The sequence below is a fragment of the Rhincodon typus genome, chromosome 7 (assembly GCF_021869965.1).
Source record: "Rhincodon typus isolate 14 chromosome 7, sRhiTyp1.1, whole genome shotgun sequence".
Taxonomy (NCBI): domain Eukaryota; kingdom Metazoa; phylum Chordata; class Chondrichthyes; order Orectolobiformes; family Rhincodontidae; genus Rhincodon; species Rhincodon typus.
In genome coordinates, this window is record NC_063338.1 from 17339163 (window position 1) to 17357857 (window position 18695).

General features: G+C 41.6%; 1 long non-coding RNA gene across 2 annotated transcripts in view; it reads left to right on the forward strand.

Moving 5' to 3' along the window:
• Window positions 1-8673: 8673 nt before the first annotated feature.
• Window positions 8674-18695, forward strand: part of LOC125483488 — a 39963-nt gene continuing 29941 nt past the window's right edge. For both annotated transcript variants that reach the window (XR_007262452.1, XR_007262453.1), the window contains exon 1: window positions 8674-9444. This is a non-coding gene — a long non-coding RNA (uncharacterized LOC125483488). The remainder of the gene's footprint in view (window positions 9445-18695) is intronic.

Below are 18695 nucleotides of genomic sequence, written 5' to 3' on the forward strand. Positions count from 1 at the left end.
TCCCCAGACTTCCAAGGTGAAAATGTCAACCCCCAGTTGCTACTGGAAGGTATGTATAGACAGGTACCCAGTGAGAATACATGATGAGGACCAAGAACAATGACCACCACAATTGAATAAAGGTCCTGACACCTCCTGTCTAGATGTAGAGCTGAAAAGGCCATGTAAATTACAGATAGCTGGACATTTTATGTTTACATTGAAAACTGGCTCCATTACCTTGCTGCAGAAAGTCAAATTTTACACACTATGTATTCAGAATGCTGTTGTCTTTACTTATAAGACAGAGACTGATTGGATTTCCCCAAAAATTATGAACGCAAATAGTTCTTCATCCACAGTCTCCTCTCCATCAGGTAGGCATTCGTGGATAGCCTACGACTTGTGCTGACATGTTTTTTCCTCTTGAGGATGGAAACATTACAGCACTCCCCATTACCAGAATTGCAGAAACATGGTTTCACAGACTTAGCATTTACCAGAACACCTAAATTTGAAATAGAATTAAATGAATCAGACAATACTGTTTGTGAACTGAAGAAAAAATTCAAGGACCAATTTTTGTTATCACAGGATATGATATGGTGAGATGTCCTTGTCTGTATTAGGATTCTTTCAGTTTGAACAGCTCCCCTGCTAGCCTAGTGATCTGATCAGTATGCTTCATAATGCAATACTAGCGTACAGTTCTGCAATGTCAATTCAGGTTTCAAGAGGCATTGATGGTTTTGTCTCCACCCCTAGTGCACATCGGGGTCATTTTTAAAGCCTTCCTTGACCAATATAAGCCAGCAAAAATCAAGAAACAAACCTGAAACCTATCTATTACAATAGAAAGGGTTATTTAGCTACAAAAGGTGACAAAATAGCTGACTAAAGAAGTCAAGAAATCCAGAAAAGATCAAAGGTAAAAAAATGCTCTCAGCTCTGCCAAAAATGTGACTTCAGGCCCTGCCCTTAAGATGAAGATAACAAGAATAAACAGTGCATTCAAAACATGCAGGATTGCATAAAAATGCCGACAGTAAATGGCATGGGAAAACTGTACAATAAGAGTTAGTCACAACAGCTCCACAAACGTTGATAAAAAGTGCTCCATAAAGTTCAATTCACATTTAAGCAATTTATACAATGTAATGGTTTTGAGTAATCAGGACTTTAAAACCACTGAGAGAATAGCCCCATTCCACACAAAATGTCTGGACTTCAACTTGCATTTATATAGCCCCTTCAACATGGTGAAACATCCCAAGGTGCTTCACAAGAACATAACCAAAACCTTGATCATGATAACACACTCCTTAAAATCCACAAGGATAAGACAAGTAAAGAGGTGGAGAGGTTTAGAGTTCGGGTGATTGGGGCTGGAGAGAAGCTAATGGAGAGATCAGGAAGGTGATAAGATACCTGTGACAGTGAGGGATAGACAGAGGACAACAGACCTGTGATGGCAGAGGTATGAGGATGGAGAGGCGCAGAGAAACAGGGGTAAGAGAACAGTGACAATGCAGGCATTGCGAGGTATTGGAGACCTCGCACTGGGGGTGAGAGATCTATATCAATGGATGTTGGTGAGAGATATGAGCATCAATCGAATGGAGAAAAGTGATGAGAGATCTGTATCAATGCAGGGGTTACTAGGGGAGGGGCTGAGACTGCTGTGGCAGTGGCAGTTGCTGTTGCTGGGAAACCCATGAATAGGAGTAATGGCGTGTTAGGTAGAGGATGGGAGACCTAGGAAAGTGGGCAGGAAGGGTTTGGAATGTGGGATTGGTGGGTATGACAGTACATGAGTGAGGAGATGAGAGAACAGAAATAGTCAGGAGAGAGAGCTGTGAAACCAAAGACTGTGGGATAGTAGGGGAGAGGCTGAGAGACCTGTGAGAGTGGAGCATATCCACAATCTAATTAATGTTTGACAGAAGTTCCTTGGTAGAATATCTGTTTTATAGGCAAATCCAGCAATCACTGTTCTGGAAGAAGAACTGTGAATTTTTTGGAGATTAAAGGCTTAACGAAAGTCTTAATGAAAAGGTAGTTGATAAGACTATAAGATGTAGGAAGAGAAGTGTGCTAATCTGCCCAGTGAGTCCATGGCTCACCTGATTATCCTCAGCTGCACCTTCCAGTCTTATCCCCAGAACCCCTGACTCCCTTGCTGATTAAAAATCTATCACAGCCTTGAATATACTTGGGGAAAACAACCTCTCCACAACAACTCTGCCAAGTCCCTAGAAAGAATCTTATGTTTCAATAAAGTTGTTTCTCATTCTTCCAAACTCCAGTGAACGCAAGCCCAACCTACTCAACCTCTCCTCATAACAAAATCCCTCCATACCTAGGGTCAATCGAGTGAACCTTCTCTGGACTGCCATTGATAAGGGCACCAGAACTGTTCATTGTATCCCAGCAGGTATGTCCAGTGCCTTGTATAGCTTTAGCAAGACCTTCCTACTTTTATACTCTTTTCTCTTTGAAATAAAGGCCAACATTCAATTTGTCTTTTCTATTACCCATTGAACTTGTATGTTTTTGCCAAAGTGCCTAACCTCACATTTTCCCAAACAATATTCCATCTGCCAAATTTTGTTCACTCACTTCATCTGTCTATATCCTTCAGGAGATCCTTGCGTCATCCTCACTACTTGCCTTCAGACCTATTTTTGCAACACCCACAAACCAGGCGACAGTACATTTGCATTCTCTCATTCTAGTTAAAAATATATATTGTGAATAATTGCAGCCCCAGCACAGATCCATGTGACACTCCACTGAGTTACAGGTGGTCATCCAGAAAATGCCCTCTTTATCCCAACTCTGTCTCCTATTAGTTAGCCAATCCTCTATCCATGCTAGTATACTGCCTCCAACACCATGGGCTCTTATCTTAGAAATAGCCTTATGTGTGGTACCTTATCAAATGCCTTTTGGAAATCCAATTATATTACACTTACTGGTTCCCCTTTCTCAATGCTACTTGTTACCTCCTCTAAGAACTGTAAAAAAATTTGACAGGCATGATTTCCCCTTCATGAAACCACGCTGATTCTGCTTGATTATATTATGAATTTCTAGATGCTGTGTTATTACATCCTTTACAATAAACTAAAAACTTTCCTAATAACAGATGTTAAGCTAACTGGTCTATAGTCCTGCGTTTTTGTCTCCCTCCTGTTTTGAATAAGTGTGTTACATGGAAAACTACCAATCTTCTCTGACTTATCCAAAATCTAAGGATTCTTGGAATATTACTACTAGTATATCTACTATCCGTATAGCTACTTCCTTTAAAATCCTAGGATGCAATCCATCAGGTCCACAGGATTTAGCAGCCTTTAGTCTTATTGGCTTCCTGAGTGCTTTTTCCTGTAGTGATAGTTAGTGTGTTTATTGTCTCCCGCCCTCAAGGCCCTTCATTATTCAGTACATATGCAATGTTACTCAGCTGCTCTACATGAAGACTGATGCAAAGTGTGTGTTCAACTCCTGGCTCTGCAATACTTTTTTTCCCCCAGGCTTTTTCTTTAAAAGCCCAATGTTCACTGTTACGTCTCTCCATTTTTACTTACTAGTTTGCCCTCAGTTTATTTTCCCCCCTTTTCTTTGGGGGAAAATAAAAATCATTTTTTTTGTTTGTTTTTAAAACGTTCCCAGTCTTCTGATTTACCACGAATCTTTGTGAAGTTGTAGATTTTTTTAAAAAAAACTTGTTACTGTCCTTAAATTTTCCTGGTGGACCGTGGTTGGTTTATTCCCTACCTAGAATCCTTCTTCCTCACAAGGACATCAAGGAATATTCTTGTTGTGGATCATTAACATTTTAAAAAAAGTCAGTCATTTACCATCAACCATCTTTGCTGCTAAACTCCTCTCCCAGTCCAGTCCTGCCAACTCGATCCTCATTCCCATGTAATTACCTTTAAGTTTAATATATAATAAAAACTGAAAGAACTGCGGATGCTGTAAATCAGGAACAAAAACAAAGTTGCTGGAAAAGCTCAGCAGATCTGGCAGCATCTGTGAAGTAAAAAACACAGTTAATGTTTTGGGTCCGGACCCAAAACATTAACTCTGTTTTTTACTTCACAGATGCGGTCAGACCTGCTGAGCTTTTCCAGTAACTTTGTTTTTGTTCCTTGTTTAAGTTTAATATAGTGGTTTCTGACCCAAATTTCTCACTCTCAAAACGGATGCTAAATTCTATCATAAACCTGTTCCCTAAAGATCTTTTACGCTGGCTATTAAATGAGCCGCATTACACATTACCAGATCCAAATAAGCCTGAACCCCAGTTGGTTCCACAACATTTTGTTCTAGGAAACTATCCCAATTGCACTTAGGATTTATTCCTTGACAATTTGATTTTTCCAGTCTACATGACAATTAAAGTCACCCGTGATTAATGTCCTGCCTTTTCTAGTGTACCTTCATTGTCTTCTGATTTATTCCATGCCCTGTAGAATAGCTACTAACCCTGACCTACTCCAACCATCAGGTCCAAGTTTGGAATCCTGTTCTCAGCTACTTAAAAATTAAAGGAATATGGCCAAGTCTCAATGCAAGGAAATGGCTGGAAAGAACAAAAGATTAAGCGGAAACCTAAGTGAAAATGAAGAGATATTTGACTTTGACTTTAAATCTTGAAGGATAGGAAAACTAAAGAATGTATGTTACCACTTTTCTACTGGTAGGGAAAAACAGGTTAGACTACAAGAGAGTGAATAATTCTAAATTTCAATATTCCTTAGGACATAGCATTTAGGGCAGAGGGAAGATCTAGTCCATTGACTAAAGGCATTTATAGCTTATAAAGGATTGTATTCTTTTCTCAAGCAAATGTAAACCAATTGCAATTGTACTTGGAGGCATTTTCATTTTTTTAATCACATCTTTGGTTGCCAATCTGTGAAACAGCTCTTGCTCTGCACTCCGGTAGCTCAGCACAGGAGAAGAACAGAACAACTTCATGCTACAGCCACTACTACAACAATTTGCATTTGTACAGTGCCTTTCACTAAGTTAAGCATCCGGAGACATTTCACAAAATCATAATTAAAATCAAGCACCATTGCATCAGGCTTATTTAAGGTACATGTGCATGATGATACTGTAGCTACTGGCAAACATCTGGCTCTTAAACGTTAGAGTGCACTAGAAGATCGATGCTATCCAACTTGCTTAATCCCAGCAGCAAAACAAAACTCTTTCAGGGATCTTATCAAATGCCATCAGCATTGTCACTACAGAGCAAATGATGGAGAAATGAGCCAAGGTATGGGATAGTGGGAGTAGCAGGAGAATGTAAAAAGGATGCCAACCTGATTCGGTTTTGCCAATACCAACTCTGCACAGAATCTATTGAACTCACAGCATACAATTCCATTTGGATCCCCCATTTAGAAAGAGGCACTGGAAAGCTGGTGGCATAGACTAATGTCACTGAACTAGCAATTCAGACATTGGTTTGAATCCCATGATGGCAGACAATGAAATCTGAATTCATTTTTTAAAAACTGGAACAACTAGCCAGTCTAGTGGCAACTACGTATTTTTTTAAAAAATCATTTAACACCTATTTTTCGAATCAACTTGTTCAGAGATGTTATTACACACCTTTGGAGCAGATGGGACTTGAACCTATGCCTCCTGGTCCAGGGGTAGGGACATTACCACAAGAGGGCCCAATTAATGGCTGCCTCTAGCCTATTTTCAAAGCAACCTGTTCAGAGACATTATTGCACATCTCTGGAACACTGGGACTTGAACCGGGCCTCCTGGTAGGGTTATTACATGTACATCACAACTATGTAACCATTGTCAATTGTCGTAAAACACCCAACTGGTTTACTGCTTCTAAGCTAGGCTTCTTCACTAGCTGTAATTTATGGAATAATTAGTAATCAATGATTCTACATTTACAATACTGGTTTAATCTAGCAAGTTATTCTGGTGTCAAGAACACACTTACACAACAAGAATGACAGCGCTACAGTCCAGGAACTCACCAGTTTGATCCCCAATTTGCACTGCATTAGTTCATGTCAGTCATGGTAGTAGCATTGATCAGCAATGGACATAAGTACCACTGGACTGAAATGTAAAAATTGCCCATGATTCCTGCTCCTCCTAATCACTGTCCAGGGGCATTGTCAGCTTATCAAGCAAGAACACAACCAGGCTTTGATAACCTTCTCCTCTCCAAATTCCCTGACCCCCTGCAAAGTAAAGTCCCACTGACACTTAGCACTCATCCTCATATGTAATAACTACTCAAGCAAAAACCCAAGGGAATAGGCAACACCCATGAGACCACCTCAGCACCAGCCAGCCCTTTCAGCAGCAGGAAGGTAAAAAGTTAGAGAGTAATTAAAAAACACAAAAAGGGTATAAACAATTTGTAAAATACTGTCATGCAATGCCCAGTCACAGGGAGAGTGCCATTTATTATCAAGTCCATGCTGGCTCTTTGCAAAGCATCCACTCTAGAGGCAATTTATCCTCGCAAGTAGTGTGTTTTTGTATTTGCTCGTGACTAGCTACTTTTCACTTCTGTTTTCAACATAATAGTCACACTTTGCGGTTAGTAAAGGAAAACCTATCTCTAGACCGCAAACCTCATACATCTATACCAAAAAGAGCAAAAGAAAAAAAAAAGTCACAGGAAATTAATTATAAAAAAGTTGTAACAAAGAGATACAACCAGATGGAAACTCTTTAATGAAATAAGATCTCAATGTGGCCTAACTTTTACTGTGTATGCGAGGCAGGCATTCTTAAATTAACTTATAGATCAAATTTTCCTTTTCGAAAGGGTTTAAAGACTACAAAAATTGCACATACTTCAGGAACAGATATAATGTACAGGGCTAGGGGAAAAAGGAAGAAAGAGATAATCTCCTGAATATTCCTCATCACAATAGTACCCATGCTGAAAAATACTTACAGATATCACATATTGAGAGAATGTCATTTTTCTGTTGCAGCAGTGTACAAAAACTATATTTAGCCAAGGGACTAAATCCCTGTATAAGTCTGCAACTTTGAACAAGGTGGGGAGAAAATTGGAAAGGAATACTGCTTATTTTAAGAGAAAACAATCTGCATACCATCATATTCCAAGTATTAAATCCATTTTCTCCAGTAGAACCACAGATTGTCTACTAAATAGATGGAAACCAAGCTCGTAATCTGAAGATGACAATAAACGGATAAAACTAAATTCCATTACTTTGAGTACTAAGGACATACGTGCACAAACATCAGAGACCAATCATTCTGCCAAACCAACAGGAAAACTAGCACAAAAAAACTTGGATCATAATTTGTCAGAGTTGAACCTTTGCCTGATAGGAGTATAAAGCACTCTCTATGTAAATATATTCAGATGAGAATTTGAATCACATTGTGTTTGATGTACTACACATGAGGCAAACACAGCCAGCTGAATTGTGGCTTGCACATTTACACCCAAAACTAGTCACTCCAAGGACCAATCACAACCCACACCCCAAACCATTTCCACAATTAGTCACTTCCAACAGCGGAATGAACAATTGCATGCAAGAGACTACCATCAGTTCAAAGAGACTGTCTCTCAATTACACAAGGGGCATTACAGTCACTTTAAACGCAGACTGTACCTCCGTGATCACATTGGGAGACTCAGGTCAGTATATAAGAGACTATTCTCCCCAAACTGTGTGTCAGAGCCAACAAATAGTGCATACTGTCCCCATTAGTGGGTCAGGACCAGTGTATGGGAAGACTATTCCTGCAGGTTTGTATTCTTCACATTGCCTCCCCCAAAAATAAATTGGGCCAGGAACAGCATATGGCAGGAACAACATCAGCCCACAACATTGGTTCAGGGCTCATATACCGGCAAACGGTCTCCTCAACTGGAAAAGGAGGTGGTGAGGCACGAGAAAACATTATACGGTCTAAGAGAGCTTCAGGGAGAGGTAGAAGGGCTCAGTGTGGAGGAAATCCAGTGTCCAGGGAATTGTGGGGGTCCAGTAAGGAAGAATATGGAGTGCAGCAGGACGAGAAGAAACCTAATGTGGGGAAGATCTAGTAACGGGAGGGTGGGGATGCAGTAAAGACAGGAGGACGGAATCAGGTAAAGGAAACGGGGTGGGGAAAGGGCTCCAGTAGAGAGAGGGGGTGGGTGGGTGAATGGATCCAGTCAATAGAACAGTGGAGGAATCCATAAAGATGGATGAGAGAGAGTCAGTAAAAGGAATGGGGCAGGAGACATCCAGTAAAGTGAGGAGTGGAGGATCGAGTTAAGACAGGATGAGAGAGATGCAGTAAAGAGACGGCAGAGCGGAGATGCAGTGGGGAGTGATCCAGATGTAGATGGGGAGGGTTGGGGGGTGGGGGTTGTCGGTCTCCCTCCTGTAGCCGCATCGCCGCCCCTCCCCGGACTCACCGTGTGTCTGTATATGTGGGGAGGGGGACAGGCGGCCCCTCACTCACTGCTGCCCCAGTCCCGGCGGGGGAGGGGAGGTGTGTGCGCGCGCGGCTCCGATCCCGATCCGGCTCCCGCTCGCGCTCCGGCCGTTAACGTTTATTGTGTGGCTGCGCCGGCGGAGCCACTTCCGGTCGGCGCTCCACCCCCCCCCCTCACCCAACCCCCCCTTCTTTCGCACCACCCAATCCTCACTCTCTTCAAACGGCAACACCAGCAAACTCAACGTTGGGGCCCACACAACTGCTGCTTCTGGAATTAAAGGTGGGACAGGCACAGTCTTTAATCGCATTTTAAAAACACTGGGCCATGAAGAGATTTACCTGCAACGATGAGAAACGTTTTTTTATTACTTGGAATTCTGGGAGCCAATCTAAATAGGTTCTGGCTTATACGACAGTGTTAAGGAGAGGGTAAGGGGAGCAACATTTTGGATGAGCTGGAGTTTGTCCGGACAAGGGTAAACAGTCATTCCTCACCACGTAAAGGCTCCATCAGCGCTTGATTGAGGGCAACGTCGGGCGATGCTACAGAATTGGAACTAGGAGGTCGTTGTGAATGGGGCGGATATGTGGTTCGAGCTTGAAACAGACGCAGAGACAGTTGCGGGGAGGGGGTTTCCAGCCGATCCCAAAACTGTGGTCAAGGACGTCTGGAGTTTGCAGTAGGATTTGAAGACATCAGTGTTACCAACTTATTGCAACAGAAAGAAACTGTAGCTTATCCAGGAATGGATTTTGGAAACAGGAGTAGACAAGAAAACTCGTCGAGTATAATTGGAAAGAGGTAGAGTACAATATCGTCAACATACTTGAGTAAACTGACCCCACCTCCTGCAGATACCACTCACAGGTGTCAGTACAGATGAGGACTTGGAGAGGGCAATGGATGGATCATTGGGGGTATCTGAAAGTAATGGTATGGGAGTAAGAAGAGAACCTTGTTGCTGTGGAGCTTCTGGCTAAACTGGATAGGTAAGAGTTGAATCAATCAAGCGATTTGGATGAGAATATAGGAAGCATGGTTAGTAAGTCTGCAGATGAAATTGGTGGTATAGTGGACGGTGAAGAAGGTTACCTGAGATATCTTGATCAATTGGGTCAATGGGCTGAGGAGTGGCAGATGGAGTTTAATTTCGATAAATGCAAAGTATTGTAGTTTTATAAAACAATCAAAGGTAAGACTTATACAAATAATGGTAGGGCCCTCTTTGGTGTTGTAGAACAGAGAACCTAAAGGTTCAGGTACATAATTCTTTGAAATTTGCATCACAGGTAGACAGGGTGGTTAAGAAGGCATTGCTCAGACCTTTGAGTATAGTAAAACCGAAAGAACTGCGGAAGCTGTATATCAGGAACAAACCAACCTGGTCAACATCTGCGTCACTGGCTTGCTGCAGTGTTCCACTGAAGCTCAACACAAGCTGGAAAAACAACACCTCATTTTCTGCTTGGGGACCCTGCAGCCCTCCGGACTCAATATCGAGTTCAAAAATTTTAGGGCCTAAACGCTCCCATGTCCTAGCCCTCTACCCCACACACCAGGGCTTGTTATCACATAGCCTGCCATTACACACTACCTAGTGTCAGTCACTAAAGTCCCCATTAAAAGCTATTCACTCTCTTGCCAGATCATTATCAATTCCTTTGTCTACCCAACTGCTCTTCTCTCTCTTCAGGCTCTATCCTTTAGCCTATCGTTTGCTCCCTACCCCATTCTCCTCCCTATTTTCTGCATACAAACCAACATTTTCCCAGCTACCATCAGTTCTGAGGAAGGGTCACTGGACCCGAAGCGTTAACTCTGATTTTTTCTTCACAGATGCTGCCAGACCTGTGAGGTTTTCCAGCAACTTCTGTTTTTGTCTTTGAGTATAGTAGTTGGGATGTCATGTTGAGGTTGTACAGGACATTGGAAAGGCCTCTTCTAGAGCACTGTGTGCAGTTCTGGTTGTCCTTTAATAAACCGGAGTGGGTTCTTAAAAATTTATCAGAATGTTGCTGGGTCTGGAGGATTTGAATTACAAAAATAGGGTGGATAGGCTGGGCCTTTTTTCATTGGAGAGTAGGAGCTTGAGGGCTGACCTTATAGATGTTTATTAAATCATGACAGGCATAGATAAAGTAAATAGCAAGTGTCTTTTCTCTAGGGTGACAGAGTTCAAAACCAGGGGACATATTTTTAAGGTGAGAGGAGAAAATTTTAAAAAGAACATGAGGCGCAACTTTTTTACAGAGAGTGGTTCGTATGTGGAACGATCTGCCAGAGGAAGTAGGATGTAGGTACAGTTACAACATTTGAAAGACATTTGAATAAGGCCATAAATAGGAAAGGTTTGGAGGGATATGAGCCAAACGCAGACAAGTCAGACTAGTTTAGTTTGGGATTACGTTTGACATGGATGAGTTGGACGAAAACGTCTGTTTCCATGCTCTATGACTCTATGACTCTATGACTCCAAGTAAATCCCAATATGAGAGAGAGTAAGGGGATGGGTCTGGGTGGGATGCTCTTCAGAAAGGTGGTGTGGACTTGCTGGGCCGAATGGCCTGTTTCCACTCTGTAGGGTTTCTATGAAAAAATGAAAAATCCATCTTCGTATTGTACAACAACAAAGTTGGAATTACCATATAATGTTAGAAAATGCCAGATTGTGAGAAGCAGATGCAAATGTTTGTTTGCGTTTGGCTGCGGAAGGGCTATAACATACTGTACTGTCAAATCCTGCATTTTCTCTCTCTCTCTCTCTCTGTCAATGGCACAAAGATGGGCAAGTAACCAGGCAACCAGATTGACTGCTTCAATTCAACTTGTGCCTGTGGATGGTCAACCTGACCAAGCCCAGGAATACCTCCATGAGAAGGTCCTTCTGATGTACCATACTCCCCTCTGCACTAGGTGGTCAGCAGCATGGGACTGAAATCCAATCAAATGTTGAGGAGTCCCTTCAAATAGCAGAAGAAAGGCTGCAACCTCACTCTAACCTTGTTTTAATATGGAACCAAGCAACAGAAGTCATAGTTATAGTCCATAAATCAACCTAAAAAATTGGTCAGATGCTACTGCTGCATGCAACACACTTCATCGTAGATTACTCATTCAGTGCTGCCATAATATCCAATGCTTTTTAATCCAAATGGTTTTAATAATTTACAGAAATAAGATGCTAAGAACCATGTGATTTGCTGGTGACGCTGGTTTCTGTTGGATCAATGATAGTAATGTTTAACATTAAACTGCTTAAAGTTATCTGCATGGCAGTTGGTCGTTCATTAACACAGCAAAGAAAAAACAAACAGAAGCAGTTGTTCCGGTCCAGAGAGGAACAAGGAGCAGGATTGTTGGTCAGATAATCTGACACAAATTTAATACTTTAATTTTTTTAGTCTATCAAAAACATGTTTATTTTTAATATTTGTATTCTACTGAGATCATTTGTTGTTTTTGAAACAAAAGTTCAATCATAACAGTTGGGCCACTGGGAGAGCTGGAGATTCCCCAAGAACCAGATGGATATTATTAATATTAACACATATTTCCCAGAAGTGCATTTCTTTAGAAACAGGCATTGAGATAAGGGGAAATTCAGTAATATGATCAAGACTGGCTTTTTGATGAAGTTAAAGTTTATTCTGTGAATAGCATAACCTTTTTAAAGATTCAAGCCCTTTCTTCACTCTCAAATCATTTGGCCAGTTTAGTGTCTCTTCCAAATATCAAATCTTTTGAATAGTTCATAGAATGATACAGCACCAGAGGGAACTGGAGCCCAATGCAGCTGTACTGACTTTTTGAAATAATGTTTAATGAGTACCACCACTCATAGCCCTGAAACTATTTTCCTTTTGAGTATTTATCCAATTCCCTTTTGAAGACTGTTAGTGAATTTGTAATCACCACTCTTTGAGATGGTGTATTTCTCTCCTAATTCTCTACTCATGTTTACGCAGAAAGGCAGTTTTCATGACCAAACTAAATCTCTAAGCTCTGTAGCCTGTAGTGTATGTCTGAAGTCTGGAACAACATGCCACAGGCCAGCAAATCATCCTTTCACCACAACATTGAGACAACAAAGGTGTGGTCCACATGTTTGCAGCCATGTGGAAAGCAGCTGCAGAGTCAAATTTATATACAGGTTAGATAATTGGACATAAAAGACAGATCACGAATACCTTGTTGCACAACAGGTGACTGTCACAAAAGTTGAACGACTTCAAAATCAATAGCCCACCATTAGTAAGACAATATCCTGGTTGTAGTGGTGGTGGCAGCGGGGAGGTAGTATAGCGATGGTTGAATTGTGTGGAAGGAAAACCGGGGATTAAACTGAGTGGGTTCTAAACAAGTGTCATATAGGACTCAAAATGCTAACACTGTTTCTCTCACCACAGATGCTACCAGACCTGCTGAGTTTATCTGACACTTTCTGTTTTAATATCAAACTAAGCAGGCTGTAGATTGTGATAACAGCAGAATTGTCCCAAATTATGGTATTTAAAGGGACAGTCAGCAAACGGAAATTACAGTTGTCCAGGATGGTTCACTTTTTTGTTAATTAATGAATGGAATGTTAGTATTCTTGGTATGCCAGCATTTATTGCCCATTCTTAACTGTCCTTGAGAAGGGCATGTATACAGCAAATGCCACAGCACATCCATGAGAACAATTCCTCACAGGATCCCATCTCTTCTGTCATCACAAGAGAAATTTCACAAATTGTCAACCTTGGTAAGCAAGCCATAAGTGACTGACTTCAGTATTTCTATGCACCTAAAGGCAAGACCCTGAGGGCTCTTGTCTTGCAGAGATAGTGACCCAGCTCTGGGCAAGAAGGCCAGCACTCAAGTCCCACCTGCTCCAGAAGCTTGTCATAAGCAGGCTGAATCGGTTGATTAAAACAAAAGGCAAAACCCTGCATGTGCCTGTGATAGTACTCTGGAAGGATTCAGAGGTGAAAGGTTTGAGAATGATCGTCATTTCCAAAACTACTTCATCACCAGCTGGTCTTGTACATATTTGCCATCGTCTGACTCATAACCTCATCATGTGGCTAATTCTCTCTCTGTAACTCTTGTGATTGGATATGCTATGAATGCTGATGATTTTTGGTTCTGTTAAACACAACCAAGGCTCCTACCATCTTGATCTTGTAAATTTGAAATTCTCTAAGGTTGAAAAACCCTGTATCTACAACAACGTTTTCTACCAAACATTAGTCAGAGGGAACTGAGAGCTCATCTGTGCTTAGTGATGTTTAACTCAGATAAGATAATGTGTAATGTAAATACCCGCTTGAACTGCTGCTCCAATTCATCTCCATTTTCCTGATCTATTTCCTGAGGAAACTAATCCTGCTAGACTTGAATTTTGAGCCAAGTGAAAAGCAATTTTAAAAGAGCTCAGATAACAGGGTGTAAAGCTGGATGAACACAGCAGGCCAAGTAGCATCAGAGGAGCAGGAAAGCTGACGTTTCGGGCCTAGACCCTTCTTCAGACCCTTTTTCTCCAGATTCTCCAGCATCTGCAGTTCCTACTATCTTTAAAAGAGCTCAGTAACTTTTTGTCAGGTTGTTTGCAAGTTCCCGTTTGTCTTTAACATCGTCCAAACAGACCTCTGAAATCTAGAGATGGAGGCTCACAAATCCTTCTCTCTCTTTCTCTCACCCCCACCCCAGGATTTTGGTGCTATCACTGAAGAATGCGAGGATCTACAAGGAGTTCCTATCAGTGTGGAAAAAATCCACTAAAGCAGGGAAAATCCTTCATCTCTCGCATAGTTCTTCCAAACTTCCAAAGTGCATATTTCATCTGTTGATCAAAGATAAAAGATCATTCCCAGTAGACTGACAATCAGATGAATCATGTCTACCACTCATGAAGATAACATGAAGAACAGTGTCTTCATTGCTTGTTGAGTCATTTGTTCGAGACAGCTGAAACCACAATAGACACCATTCTAAAAGCCCAACCAGTTTGCAAACATTAGCATTTCAATGACATGACTGATAAACCAAACAAATTTGGCCTGCGCAGTTTCTACTCTGACAGCACAGCCAGCAACTAACTTCTGAAAGTAACAGCCATCTCTAAACAACTTATTGTACTCTGTCTCTCTCCCAACATCAAAACAAAATGACAGTACCTTTTTATAGATAACTGAAGCCAATTTTGAAACATTATTCTGTCCATTCTAAAAGTTATGATAAACAATAATCATTATGCATGGACTATCCTTTAACAAAACTGTAAAACTCCTACGTTTCCTTCCTTCTAAAACCTACAAAATCTCACCACATTTCCTCCCCGTCTCTCTGAGTTTTGCTTTCTACCCATTTTCTATTTGTCCGTTTCTCCTCTACCTCTCCATCTCTCCTTTTACTTTTTGTGAGCCAAACCCCCCTCACTATCTCACAGTTAGAACTGGAAATTATTTTCAAGCTCTTAAATGGGACCCTAGTACAATTAGTGCAATCATCAAACTGTTGCAGATTGCTGCAGTGGAGAAAAAAATAGATATACATCCAGACCCGAAACGTCAGCTTTCCTGCTCCTCTGATGCTGCTTGGCCTGCTGTGTTCATCCAGCTCTACACCTTGTTATCTCAGATATACAAGTGCAGTAGATTAGGATTTAAATTAAACCCTAAGAATTAAATGCATCCTTTCGTACTCAGTAAAGAAGCGAGTCATATCCAGGCTACTCATCAGCATCTCCATGTGAGCATAGCAAGAACTGCATTGGAAATACCAGGGCTGAAATCTGGTCATAATAACTGCAGAGGAACTGACATCTTAACTCATGAACATGGCGATTCTTTTAGTATTCTTAACTAGTTTAACCACATTCACTCCCAGAGTCTTTAGTATCTCAATGTGCCCAAACTCACTCTCCTGCTCACTCACCATACCTAGTAATGCAACACCCAGTTTAATCCCATTCTCTTGTTTGCATCCCATTGTCTATTAGTATCCCATCCAGACTCTCCTGTTTGTTTTACCTATTCCAACCAGTCTAATCCCACACCCTTGCTCACTCCTCATTCTCTTAAATATGGGAACAGGAGAAGAATGAGCAGCTCCTCAAGACTGATCACGGTTGGTCTGAATCCAAATTTCTATTCACCCACTTTGACAAAATAATCCTTAACACTATAAACTAACAAAAATCTAGCAATCTAATTTTTGACATTTCCAAATGGTCCACAGCTTCAGTTACTTTTCTGTAGATTTTTGTGCTTCAGATTTCCACCACTCTTTGCAATTTCTGGCATTACCCTGAATAGCCTGACTCTTAAGGTTTTAAGGTTGTGCCTCCTTTGTTCACCCACCAAAGGAAATAGTCTCTCTATCTGCTTACCTTAGCAAATCTTTTAATCATCTTGAACACCTCAATTAGATCACCCCTTAATCTTTTGTACTGAAAAGATTCCATGCAACCTGTTCTAATCATTTAATCTTGCCAGCACCGACAATGTTCCGGTGAATCTGCGCTGACCATCCCTTCCAAGGTCAATCTATTCATTGTGAGGTGTGGTGCTCAGAACACTCCAGCTGAGACCTGACCAGAATTTCATGCAACTATCAGATAACTTCCACTTTTTTGAATCTCAGCCCCTTAAGAGCCAATATTCCATTAAACTTTTAAGTATTCTACCCGTTCACTAGTTCCTAGGGGATTCTGTACTCACAACACTAAGATACCCTCTTAGATGCACAATTTTCTATTTAACAGATGTAGGTTGACAAACCTATACTTTTGGAGTTGACTTATTTTGCCCTTATTAAATAGTAGAGTAACCCTGACAGTTTTCCAAATCAAACCAAGGTGGCAATTCTTCAATTAAGAATTTTGGAAGATCCCGAGGATGCACCAACAATTTCTACACCCATTTCTTTCATTATGGAAAGGTTTGCAGTGCAGTGGAAAGCATTGCGCCTGTTGAGCAAGACATTCTGAGTTCTAGTCCCACCCCAGAACTGATAGTCACGGAAGAAGTGTTCATGATGTGGCCAAACAGGTTGCTTAACAATCTAGAAATATTGCCAATTAGCAAGCACAGAATCTCTTGATTAGCCATCCTTCATATGGATAGTGCCTCTTGAGCTGTAGGTATTGGAAGTTTATTTGAGAAAACAAAACAGCCATAGACACAGACATAATCTCTACAGTGTGGAAGCAGGCCATTTGGCCCAACAACTCCACACCACTGCTCTGAAGAGCATCCCACCCAGACCCATTCCCCTAACCCTGCATTTCCAATGTCTAACCCACCTAATCTACACATCCCTGAACACTATGGGCCATTTAGCATAGCCAATCCACCTATGCTGCATATCTTTGGACTGTGGTAGGAAACCCATGCAGACACAAGAAGAACGTGTAAACTCCACACAGACAGTCACCCGAGGCTGGAATCGAAGCCAGGTCCCTAGTGCTGTGAGGCAGCAGTGCTAACCACTGGGCCACCGTGCCACCCACATAAACATGTGCTTTGTCTGTCTCATACGATTATTAGACACAGGAAAGCTTCCTTGTTTTTTCACACTCTGGGAGAGGAGCCTGGTGATTTACCTATATTTAGTTTTTCAGTTATTACTTCTACATTATTAATTCATTGTTAAATCTAAGTTCCTGTGCTTGATTTATTTTAATTTTCTTCATATCTTCATCAAGTGCTCAGCAAGTCCATGATTTCTTGTTTCACAATTATTTCACCTGCATCTGTCTTTCAGGTGTTCATGTTATTCTCATTTAACTGTTCTATTGATTTCCCACCCAATGTCATCCAACTCTTCTGTTTATTCCAATTTTCCCAAAATATTCCTCTTCAAACAGTGAAGTGGTATGGTGGGTGCTATAGTGGGTGGCTCAGTGGTTAACACTGCTGCCTCACACCACCAGGTACCTGGGTTTGATTCCAGCCTTAAGTGACTGTCAGTGTGATGTTTGCATGTTCTCCCCACATCTGTGTGGGGTTTCTACTGGGTGCTCCGCTTTCCTCCCGCAGTCCAAAGATGGAGGTTAGGTGGATTGGCCATAGGAAATTGCCCTGCAGTGTGCAGGCTAGGTGGGTTAGCCATGGTAAATGTTGATTACGGAGGGTGGGCTGGATCTGGGTGGGACACTGTTTGGAGAGTTGATAGGTCAGGTAGCCTCTTTCTGCACTGTAGGCAAGTCTCTTTTAATGACATCTATGGCTCCTTTTCAATGGTTTGTGGCATTTTTTTGATTACCTATCCCTACAACGGGCTAGATTGTAGCAGCCTTACCTCGGAGTCCCAGCCCAAGACTAAAGTACAAAAGTTATTGAATCTATGAAAGATCTACTCTGACACTCTTTTTGTATAGCGCTGAAGATCCACTGTAGTGTCAGAGGTATCACCTTTTGCAATAGAAGTTTTTGAATAAATCATGGCCCTATCTGCCCTCTCAAGTGAATGTAAAAGATCCCGTGGCACTATCTTGAAGGACAAAAAAAAGTTATTCTGTGTGTCTTCATTAATGTTTAACCCTCAAAATCAAATCACTTATTGTCCATGATTAGAACACTTCAACCAGTTTAGTATTAAAAACACTTTACCCAAGGTGCGCTCGTTGGTGAGGAGGAGGACTGATAAAACAGAACTCAGTTTGCAGTTCAACTCAATTTTATTAACCCAAACGTTCATTATTAAAAACACCAAATGAGCATTTAACAAATTCCCACAATATTTCCTCTCGATTATCTGCAATGATTGACGTGTTTGAGCTGGACCATTGGAATCTCTTTCCTCTCCAATGTAAGTTTGGCTCTCTTCCACAAAAATGGGTCTCGCAAGTCAGGGTGGATCTTCTGGGGTTGCCACCCGGTCTTCCGCCTCCGGTCTTACTGCGAGTCTTCGCTGAGAGGGTGGCTTCCAGTTGTGTGTTTAAAGCTCCCATCCCACCCGCACCCCACCTTTCTGTATGTTATGTAGCCATGGCCAATGGGGTCATTAGCTGGGCTCAAAGCATCCAATGGATTGTGCAAATACCCTTCATTGTTGCAATGCAGGGGGGGTTTGAAGTACACATCCTCAAGCACTGACTGGAAGTCAAGGTGCCAGGAAGTCTGATCGAAACTTCTCGAATACACATCTCAGTTGTCCCCGTTTTTCAAGGACCGTAACTTCGCCCCCTCGGTGGTCGAGAACGCCCTCAACCGTGTCTCCCACATCTCCCGCACCTCATCCCTCACACCCCGTC